An 11,516-nucleotide genomic window follows, 5' to 3' on the forward strand; every position below is an offset into this window, starting at 1 on the left:
TAAAAAATTTTTATTTTTAATTTTTGTGGGTCCATAGTAGGTATATATATTTATCGGGTATGTGAGATATTTTGATCCAGCATGCAACACATAATAATCACATCATGAAAAAAATGGGGTATCCATTCTTTCAAGCATTATCCTTTGTTACAAACATTCCAATTATACTCTTTATTTTAAAATGTACGATTTAATTATTGCTTATAGTCACCCTGTCATGCTATTAAATACATCTTATTCATTCTTTCTAATTTTTGTGATACCCATTAAACATTCCCACCTTCCCTGCAGTCCCTCGTTTTCCTTCCCAGTCTCTAGTAACCATCCTTTTCTCCATGTCAATGAGTTCAATTGTGTTGATTTTTAGATCCCACAAGTAAGTGAGAACATGTGATGTTTGTCTTTCTGTGCCTGGCTTATTTCAACATAATGATCTCCAGTTACAACCATGTTGTTGTAAATGACAGGATCTCATTCTTTTTATGGCTGAATAGTACTCCATTGTTAAGTACCACATTTTCTTTAACCATTCATCTGTTGATGGACACTTAGGTTGCTTCCAAATCTTGGTTACGATGAATGGTGCTGTGATAAACATGATATCAGCAGATATCTCTTCACATGGTGCAGATATCTCTTCAATATACTGCTTTCCTTTCTTTGGGGTACATACCCAGTGGTGGGATTGCTGGATCTATGGTAGCTTTATTTTTAACTTTTCAAGGAAACTCCAAACTGTCCTTCAAAGTGGTTGTACTAATTAACATTCCCACCAACAGTGTACAAGAGTTCTCTTTTCTCTCCATACTCATCAGCATTTGTTACTGCCTTTTGGATAAAAGTCATTTTAACCGGGGTGAGGTTATTTCTCACTGTACTTTTGATTTGCATTTCTGTGATGATCAGTGATGTTGAGCACCTTTTCACATGCCTGTTTATCATTTATATGCCTTCTTTTGAGAAAGGTCTGTTAAAATCTTTTACCCAATCAGATTATTTTTCCCCCATAGAGTTGTTTGTGCTCCTTATATATTCTGGTTATTAATCCCTTTTCAGATGGGTGATTTGCAAATATTTTCTCCCAATCTCTGGGTTGTCTCTTCACTTTACTGATTTTCTCCTTTGCTGTGCAGAAGCTTTTTTTTTTTTTTTTTTTTAAAGTATGGACAGGGTTTCACCATGTTGGCCAGGCTAGTCTTGAACTTTTGACCTCAGGCGATCCGCCCACCTCGGCCTCCCAAAGTGCTGGGATTACAGGTGTCAGCCACCATGTCCAGCCGCAGAAGCTTTTTAACTTGATGTGACATCATCTGTCGATTCCATTTTTGCTTTGGTTGTCTGTGCTTGCAGGGTATTACTCAAGAAATTTTTGCCCAGATCAATATCCTGAAGAGTTTCCTCAATGCTTTTTATTTTTTATTTTATTTTATTTTATTTTGAGACAGGGTCTCACTCTGTTACCCAGGCTGTGGTTTGATCTCAGCTCACTGCAACCTCCACCTCCTGGGCTCAAGTGATCCTCCATGTCAGCCTCCCGACTAGTACTCAGGCATGTGCCACCATGCCCAACTAATTTTTTGTATTTTTTGTAGAGACAGGGTTTTGCTATGTTGCCAAGGCTGGTCTTGAACTTCTGAGCTCAAGGGATCTGCCCACCTTGGCCTCCCAGAGTGCTAAGCTTGCAGGCATGAGCCACTGCATCTGGCCACCCCAGTTTTCTTGCAGTAGTTTCATAGTTTAAAGTCTTGGTTTTAAGCCTTTAATCCATTTTGATTTAATTTTTGTATATGGTGATAGATACAGATATAGTTTCATTCTTCTGCATATGGATATCCAGTTTTCCCAGCACCATTTATTGAAGAGACTCTTTTCCCAGTGTATGTTCTTGGCCCCTTTGTTGAAAATGAGTTCACTGTAGGTGTGTGGATTTGTTTCTGAGTTCTCTATTCTGTTCCATTGGTCTATGTGTCTATTATTATGCCAGTACCATGCTCTTTTGATTACTACAGTTCTGTAGTATAATTTGAAGTCAGGTAATGTGATTCCTCTAGTTTTGTTCTTTTGCTTAGTGTAATTTTGGCTATTTTGGGTCTTCTGTAATTCCATATACATTTTAGGACTGTTTTTTCATTTCTATGCTTACACAATTTTTCAATGAGAAAAAAATGAAAATTCAGTGAGTTCTATTACAATAGATCATGCCACAGATGTTGCCAGTTGACAATTATACTACGCAATTAGACAAGATGATTTATAATTTCTTAGTTATAGTTATTCCCAAACTTCCTGTGAGGCCCTGATTAAACTGACAAACCTGAAAATTATAATTCCTAAAGCAGTAACAACAAAACCCTACCACTCACAGACCTCCATGATTCTCAAACTTGTGTGTGTGTGATAATCACTTGCAGGGCTTAATAAACATCAGATGTCTGGGCCCCACCCACAGAGATTCTGACTAAGTGGATCCGGAATGGGGCCCTGGGCAGTTCCATGTTTACAAGCTTGTCATGTCATTCTGATGTGCTGCAAGTTTGAGAGCTGCTGGCTTATCTCAGGGGAATAGCATTTGCAATAAATAAGTAGTCTAGTAAAGCTCTTAGAAAACAAAGCATAATGCTAAGCTTTATTTTTTTAAGCATAATGCTTCCTCTGTGGCTATTAGTCACTAACAACTTTCCAGAAGCAGAAATCTTATGTCCATTTATCACAATTCTAATAAATTTTTGTCTAGCTATGACTTAATTAAAATAGTGCAGGGGTTAAGAACACATACACACACAGGTTTTGGGGTCAAACCAGGGTTTGAATCCTGGCTGTGTCAATCACTAACAGTGAGACCTTGTCCAAGCGGCTTCATGTTGTTGAGACTTAGTTTCTGCATGTGGAAAAAGGAACTAGGGTGCTTATTTATCTTCCAGGGTTGTTATGAGGATTAAATGAGAGAATGTAAGTAAGGCACGTACCACAGCTATAGGCAAGTGGAAAGCAATCAATAAATGGAATTATTGGCCAGGTGCAGTGTCTCATGCCTGTAATCCCAGCACTTTGGGGAGGCCGAGGCAGGTGGATCAACCTGAGGTCAGGAGTTCGAGCCCAGTCTGGCCAACACGGTGAAACCCCGTCTCTACTAAAAATACAAAAATTAGCTGGGCATGGTGGCAGGTGCCTATAATCCCAGCTACTCTGGAGGCTTAGGCAGGATAATCACTTGAACCCAGGAGGCGGAGGTTGCAGTGAGCCAAGATTACACCATTGTACTCCAGCCTGGACAACAAGAGCAAAACCCTGTCTCAAAAAAACAACAAAAAAAGGAACTACTATTATGTTGACTAATTATTAGATGATTTCAGTGTGACCCTGCTGTGATTAATGCAGAATTAGAAACAGGATCAACTTAATATGACCATATTAAGCTTTCTATGACCATATATTTGTTCCTGGAGAGAGTGAAACATACTAATATTTATATTATACCCACTACAAATAAATGTTTTATCTATTTTAAAGTAAGTAATTGTATTGAGTTTCTTCCATTCTTAATGTGTTTGTATCATTTACTCAGAAATATACTTCCATATGATATAGGGAGATCATTTTACAGAAGAAAATGAATGGCATGAGATGGCCACCTGTTTCATATTCTAGGTGACACAGCAGTCACAAGCTATGGAAATCCAAGATTTAGGAGGCTGGTTTTATATCCTAGGCCAAAATTATCCCTCAAAATCAGAATGCTTTTTAAAAATAAATTAGTCTTATACTGATGAAGGCATACATTTATAATACCAGACAGAAAAGTGGTAATCGGCAAACAGCATTAACCATAGTTCTTTTAGTTATAGTGCTCTGACCTATTACATTAAAATGATTATGAACAATTTTTTCAGATAAAGAATCTTTAACTACATTTCCAGTAGAGAAACATGAAAGCCCTATCCTAGACTTACACAACTCTGGTTCTCAAAAGTCCCTAATCTTTAACTATAAGAAGAACTTTTCATTTCCTAGATACTTTATGATTCCAAATGGGTAGAGGTAGAGGTAAGGCAAGGGCAGAAAGTGTCCCAGAGGTTACAGTCCCTGAACAGAGGTGGACAGTGCTGATGATAGAGTCGCTCAGCTCCCTACTCGTGCCCTTCTCTGGGAGCTGGTCAGAGGCATAACAAATATGGAGAGAACAATGGCTTTCATGCCAGATCTACTGGCAGAGATCCTGATGAGCTGCTGGAGGTCCCTTGGGAGTAATCATAATTATCAGAACACATCATGGAACAATGCAACTGTAAAGTGTACTGTGCTGGGTACCCATACAAAGTAAGTTCCTTACATTAATTCTGCAACAAAATATGCAGTCTTACAATTTTTTTTTTTTTTTTTTTGAGATGGAGTTTCACTCTTGTTACCCAGGCTGGAGTGCAATGGTGCGATCTCAGCTCACCGCAACCTCCGCCTCCTGGGTTCAAGCAATTCTCCTGCCTCAGCCTCCCGAGTTGCTGGGACTACAGGTGTGCACCACCATGCCCAGCTAATTTTTGTATTTTTGCTAGAGACAGGGTTTCATCATGTTGACCAGGATGGTCTCAATCTCTTGACCTCGTGATCCACCTGCCTCGGCCTCCCAAAGTGCTGGGATTATAGGCATGAGCCACCGTGCCCGGCCGCAGTCTTACAATTAATGATCCATGAGTAAGGGAGTGAATCCTAATAGCAGTAACATACGGCTTGCAGATATGCTCATTGAAAGCATGGCAGGGTCCCGTTACAGGAATTCTATTACTGAATGAATCTTCTCTTGATAGAAAAACAGGTGCTAGTTGGTGGCTACAGGCAAGAACGATGAATGACTGATAGGAACAGGCACCTGGGTCTTGTCTGAATATTCTAGTTTAGTATAAACAGAATATTCCTTTTTTGTTCCTTTGTTTTTTTATTTATTCGACAAATTTTTATCGAACATTTCTTATTATATCTAGGCTGCACAGAGCAGGGAGCTGGAGTTACAATGGTGCAATGGTGAGTTAGACAGACACTGATCCTACCTAAGAGGCTACTGACAGATAAAGAAGTAAAATTTAGTATAGCCAATTACATTTGTGTACCATGATGGGGGAAGAACAGGGTACACTTGGAGCACAAAGATGGAGCACCCAACACAAAAATTTGAAGAGAAGAACAAGCTAAGACTTGAAGACTCAAGAAAGAGTTATTTTCAGAGAAGATGGGAGGATGGATGAAGGGGAAAAGGCAGAGTAAGTGTTCTCTGCAGAGAAAACCAGTAAGTTTGAAGGCCTGGAATGAAATTGCAGGGTGTGTCCAACCAAATGGCCCAAGAGTACCCTGATGTACAGTAGAGTATGTACGTGTGTGATGTTGAGATGACATGAGGGTAGAAAGCAAAGCCAAGAACATCAAGAGGCTAGTGGCCAGGAGCAGTGGCTCACAATGGCCATCTCAGCACTTTGAGAGGCATAGGTAGGAAGACCGCTTGAGGCTAGGAGCTTGAGACCAGCCTGGGCAACATAGCGAGACCCTGTCTCTACAAAACAAAACAAATATTAGCTGGGCAGTCCTCACTGAGGCTAGAGGATCCCTTGAGCCCAGTAGTTCAAGGCTACAGTGAGCTATGAGCTATGATTACACCAGTGCACCCCAGCCTGGGTGACACAGAGACCCTGCCTCTTTAAAAAAAAAAATAAATAACATACAGTAATTTCTGAATTTACTAAAACCATATAAGTTGCCAGGAAGTTCCACTTAGGTCACTAGCAGCAGTAAGTTGACATCATTAAATCTGAGCAGATTCTGAGCAAAGTTGAAGAGTGGTGGGCTCTTTGGTTTCTACGCTAGCTATTGATGCTTTCACCTCATACTTGTTAAAGCCTATCTAGTCTCAACCAACTATAAAATATGAGGAACACAGCAGTTTTGTCAACATGAGTAAGAAAACTATTCAATTAGTAGAAAACTATAAAGGAATTATGTCTACAGAAAGCTTATAAAGTATATAAACAAATTTAGTATTTGATATATATTGCCTGAACTACTAGCCTAAGTGCAAATATCATGTTTTCCCAGATTCCTCCAGACTCAAGCTATCAACCTTTAACCAGCCATACCCAGCAAAAATAACATAAACAAAAACAACAAACACAAGCATACTCCTTCCACGCACATGCTTTATACTACTTTTTACTTAAAAAAAAAAAAAAAAAAAAAAAAGTGTACCTTCCAATACAGCCCACAAAGCCTCACGCAGCAGGGGTCTTGTAACGGTCTCTGTTTTGTCTGTTTTCTATGAAGGCAAGATTATACATATCAGCATTTATGTGCATAACAATCTGTCAGCAACAATACCCTTGAAAATTTAATTTAGAGTTCGTAGTTTCCCAAACTTTTGTGTTGATATAGACAGAGAAAGTGAAGTAGTAGGAGATTCCAAACAGCTCATCCCAGAGGATTTCATCCTCAATATGAACAAGAGAGTTGACAGAGGGTCCCTAATTATGCTTATTTTATGTGCCCCTCCCCTTCCAAAAACATGTCATTTAAAATATTTCAAATTATAATTACTCTCCTTGAAGAGTTAAATGACAGATCCCTGGGCTTTTCATGGTGCTGTGATACTCCACACCTAGGCTACCATCCTTCACTCCTCTGCTGGAATAAGGCATGTGGTGATGGTAACCTGGGAATCAAGAAACAGGCTGGGAGAGGGCTGCCTGACTGCAGCAGGAGAGTGTTCCTGTCTCCATTTTCATTCTGCCATCTCAGGGAGAGAAGCACCCTAACACCTTAATCCTTATGTTAAAACTTGAGCAAAACAAAAATACAAAACTAAGCACAACATGATTGCAGGCTTTTTTTTTTTTTGAGAGAATTTGATGCCATTCTATTTTTTTCCTTTGTTCGTTGCTTTAATACTCAAACCAGGAACCACTAACTTGTAGCACTTTTCTGTCTCAGTGGCGTACATATACCCACCAAAACCAATTATGACTGAAACTGCAGGCTCAAACTCCTGGGCTCAAGCGATCCTCCACCTCAGTGTCCCAAGTAGCTAGGTGTACAGGTACTCACCACAATGCCCAGCTAATTTTTTTTTTTTTTTTAAAGAGACAGGGTCTTGCTATGTTGCCCAGGCTGGACTTGAACTCCTAGGCTCAAGTGATCCTCCCAAAGTGCCTTAGCCTCCCAAAGCGGTGGGATTACAGGCATGAACCAGCATGCCTAGCTTACCATTAAATTTTTCTTTCAAATAGCTTTATTGAGATATAATTCACATAACATACAATTCACTTATCTAAAGTATACAATTCAATGGCTTTTAATATATTCAGAGTTGTGTATCCATCACAATTTTAAAAAAAGTTCATTACCTCCCCCCACAACCTATTCCCCCTTAGCTGTCACTCCCCAATTTTCCCATGTATCTATCCTTAGGCAACCACTCATCAATTGCTTTTGTCTGTATAGGTTTGCCTATTTTGGACATTTCATATAAATGGAATCATACAGTGTGGTCCCTTGTTACTGTCTTCTTTCACTTAGCATAATATTTTAAAAGTTCATCATTTTGTAGCATGTATAGTATTTCATTCCTTTTTACTGACAAATAGTATTCCATTAAATGAATATACTACATTTTATCTTTCCATTAGTCACTCATTGACATCTGGGTGTTTTTCACCTTTTGGCTATCATAAGTAATTCTGGTTTGGACATTCACATACAATTTTTGGGTCAACGCATGTTGTGATTTCTCTTAGTATTCTCTTGGGTGAGTATCTAGAAGTGAAATTGTTAAATCATATGGTAAGTTTGTTTAACCATTTGAGGGACTAATAGACTATGTTCCAAAGTGACTTCACTATTTTCCATTCCCACTAGCAATGTATGAAGATTCCAATTTCTCCATGTCTTTGCCAACACCTGTTATAACCTTTTTGTTGATAGTCATCCTAGTGAGCATGAAGGAGTATCTCACTGTGGTTTTGATTTGCACTGATGGCAAATGATACTGAGTACCTTTTTATGTGCTTACTGGTTATGTATATCTTTGGAGAACTGCCTATTCAGAGTCTGTCCATATTATAATTGTGTTGCCTTTTTATTATTGAGTACCTCTTTGTATACATGTAGTATATATAGCTCTTTATAAATATGTAGTAGCTCTTTATATATATTCTAGATAGAAGTCCTTTATCAGACATATGACTTGCAAATGTTTTCTCCCATTCTATGGGTATTTTCACTTATTTGATAGCACAAACTTTGAGGCACAAAAGCTTTTAATTTTGAGAAAGTCCAATTTATTTATTTATTTATTTATTTTTAAGAGATGGAGTCTCTGGCCAGGCACGGTGGCTCACGCCTGTAATCCAAGCACTTTGGAGGCCAAGGCGGGCGGATCACCTGAGGTCAGGAGTTCAAGGCCACCCTGATCAACATGGTGAAACCCCGTCTCTACTAAAAATACAAAAAATTAGCTGGGCATGGTGGCGCGTGCCTGTAATCCCAGCTACTCAGGAGGCTGAGGCAGGAGAATTGCCTGAACCTGGGGGGCGGAGGTTCGGGGAGCCGAGATCGCCCCATTCCACCCCAACCTGGGAAAAAAAAGGGGGGAAACCCCGACCCAAAAAAAAAAAAAAAAAAAGAGATGGAGTCTTGCTCTGTCACCCAGGCTGGAGTACAGTGGTATGATCTTGGCTCACTGCAACCTCTGCCTCCCTGGTTAAATGGATTCTCCTGCCTCTGTCTCCTGAGTAGCTAAGATTACAGGTGTGTGCCACGACGTCTGGCTAATTTTTGTATTTTTAGTAGAGATGGGGTTCACTATGTTGGCCAGGCTAGCCTCAAACTGCTGACATTAATGATCCACCCACCTTGGCCTCCCAAAGTGCTGGAATTACAAGCTTGAGCCACCACATTGGGCCCCATTTATGTTTTTCTTTCGTTGTTTATGCTTCTGATGTCATGTCGTATCTAAGAAACTATAGACTAATTCAAGGTAACAAAGATTTAATCCTATGTTTTTTTCTAAGAGTTTTAGAGTTTTTGCACTTACACTCAGATCTCGGATTCATTTTAATTTTTCTGTATGTGTGAGGGGTCTAAATTCATTATTCTGCATATAGAAGTTTGATTGTTCCAGCAACATCATTTCTGAAAAGACAATTCTTCCCCCGTTTGTTATAGCACCATTGAGGAAAATCAACTGACCATAAATGTGAGGGCTTTTTTTTTTTTTTAATTCTCAATTCTGTTCTGTTGACATATATCAGTTCTTACATCACTATCACTGCCTTGATTACTACAGCCTTGTAGTAAGTTTTGAAATCAGGAGTGTGAGTCCTCCAATTTGTTTTTTCTTGATTGTTTTGGTTATCCTGGTTCTTTTGCATTTGCATATGAGTTTCACAGTCAGTTTGCTGATTTCTGCAAAGCCAGCTAGAATTCTGATGGGGATTGCATGGAGTCTGTAGGTCAATTTTGGGAGGACTATCATGTTAACATTAAGTGTTCCAAGCCATTAACATAGGATGTCTTTCCATTTATCTGTTTTCTTTACTTTCTTTCAACAATGACTTGTTGCTTCCAAAGCATACATTTTGCACTTCTTTTGTTAAATTTATGCCTATTTAATTTTTTTGGTGTTATTTTAAAATCATTTCCTTAGTTTCATTTTCAGTTTGCTCACTGCTTCTGTATAGAAATACAATCAGTTTTCCTATGTTGTCCTTGTCTTCTGCAATCTTATGTATATGTCAATATTTTAGGACATAGGTAACTGGAACACCATTCACTTATTCCTACAATTTCCACCTTAACCTCTTTCCTGTCTATTCCAGTGCCTCAGCTTTAGCTCAGGGCCTCACCTCTACTGACCTAGACTTATGCCCATAGTCTTCTAACAGAGCTTTCTGCTTCCATCGAGTCTCCTGCAATTCCTCTTCTACACTACTGCCAGAATGAGTTGTCTGAAAGACAGATTTTCACGCGATTTACTTGCTTTGAATAATCAAATACTGATTCGAATATAAGAACCTGGAATAATATAATCAAAATCACAAAACATTTACTAACTGGCTCAACATATACTCCTGCCACCTTTGAATGTAACTTATGCAAGCCTTCAGACACCATGGTTACTTTACTGGGGCTACCTTTCCCTCAACTAGCTAGCTCATACCATGCTCATCTTCCTTTAACTTGGGATACCTCTGTGAATCTTTTCTTTCTGGTCTTTTTTTCCACAGTCTATGTTTCTTCCTCTGTGAGCTCATAAAGTCCTACCTTCCCCTCCTCTGTTGAGCCTAATACACTATACTAAAGTTGGAAACCACTTAAGGGCACAGGACAACTCTGAATGATTTTTGTATTCTTAACACCTAGCATACCAAGAAACAGCATCCAAATAAAGGAGAAGAGGGTGAAGAAAACGAGTCTTAAAACGTAACTTAGAATACAGTCTCCAGACTCACTTTTGGACGATGAGCTGGAAAATGGAAACATGTTGTTGATCTCCATCCTGTAGCTTCTCATGGTCAAAGGCGACAGCATTTTGTGAAACCCTAGATTCCACTCATGAAACATGTATCCTTGACAATATATTTCCCAGGAAATTAATCTCCTGTTCATTTTAGTAATACTATTAGTGGAGGGGGGGCAGTGGCAGGGAGGAAAGTATAAGCCTCCAAATTTAAGGAATTAAGGTTAGGAAGAAAGCCAGTGTCAATTCTTCACTTTACCTTCAGATTAGGAGTCTTATTTTCATTTTGTGATTCTTACTTTAGGGTGCCTTATTTACAAATATAATGAGGAAAGAGCTTTCCATATTACTCTTTTATAGATTTTCTGCTTTATGGTTACATTAGAATAATGAATACCTTCCACATATACAAAGGATGTATAATGAGACAAATTATCTTGTAGACTCTAGTAAAAATAAACTAAATAGAAAAGCAACATAACTGTTTCTTTTGTCTACCTTAAGACACAGGCTTATTTGGGTTATTTTAAAATAAATTTTCTTAAATGGTTTTGCTTACCTTCATTAGGGTATCAAAGGATTATTATAAGCCTCAGATTTGATTAGATTTTTGTCATTTTGATACAAAGGAGTTTGATAGATACTAAAATCTCTACAGTAAGAAAAAATATAAGCAGGAAACACCTTTAATTTCTTGTTAAATTTAGCAAAGTACATTTTAAATGAAATTTTTTCCTGTTCCACCTACAGTTCAAAAGGCACATCATAGGAATGAATCGGTATGGTGCTGTAGTAGCCAAAATACATGGTTAAACATATTAGTAAAACAGGAATGAACATGTTAAGATATATTTTACATTTTATGGAGAAATTATTCCTATCAAGAACATCTGAGATATGGTAGAAACAGATTAAAACATTCATATAAGGTTTAACGTGTATCATACAAAAGAAACAAATATTAAACACATATCCTGAAAGAATAAAACATTATTTACATATGTCAATGGTGACAGTATTGCCT

The sequence above is a fragment of the Cebus imitator genome, unplaced genomic scaffold, assembly GCF_001604975.1.
Source record: "Cebus imitator isolate Cc_AM_T3 unplaced genomic scaffold, Cebus_imitator-1.0 Scaffold119, whole genome shotgun sequence".
In the NCBI taxonomy this organism is placed as follows: Eukaryota; Metazoa; Chordata; class Mammalia; order Primates; family Cebidae; genus Cebus; species Cebus imitator.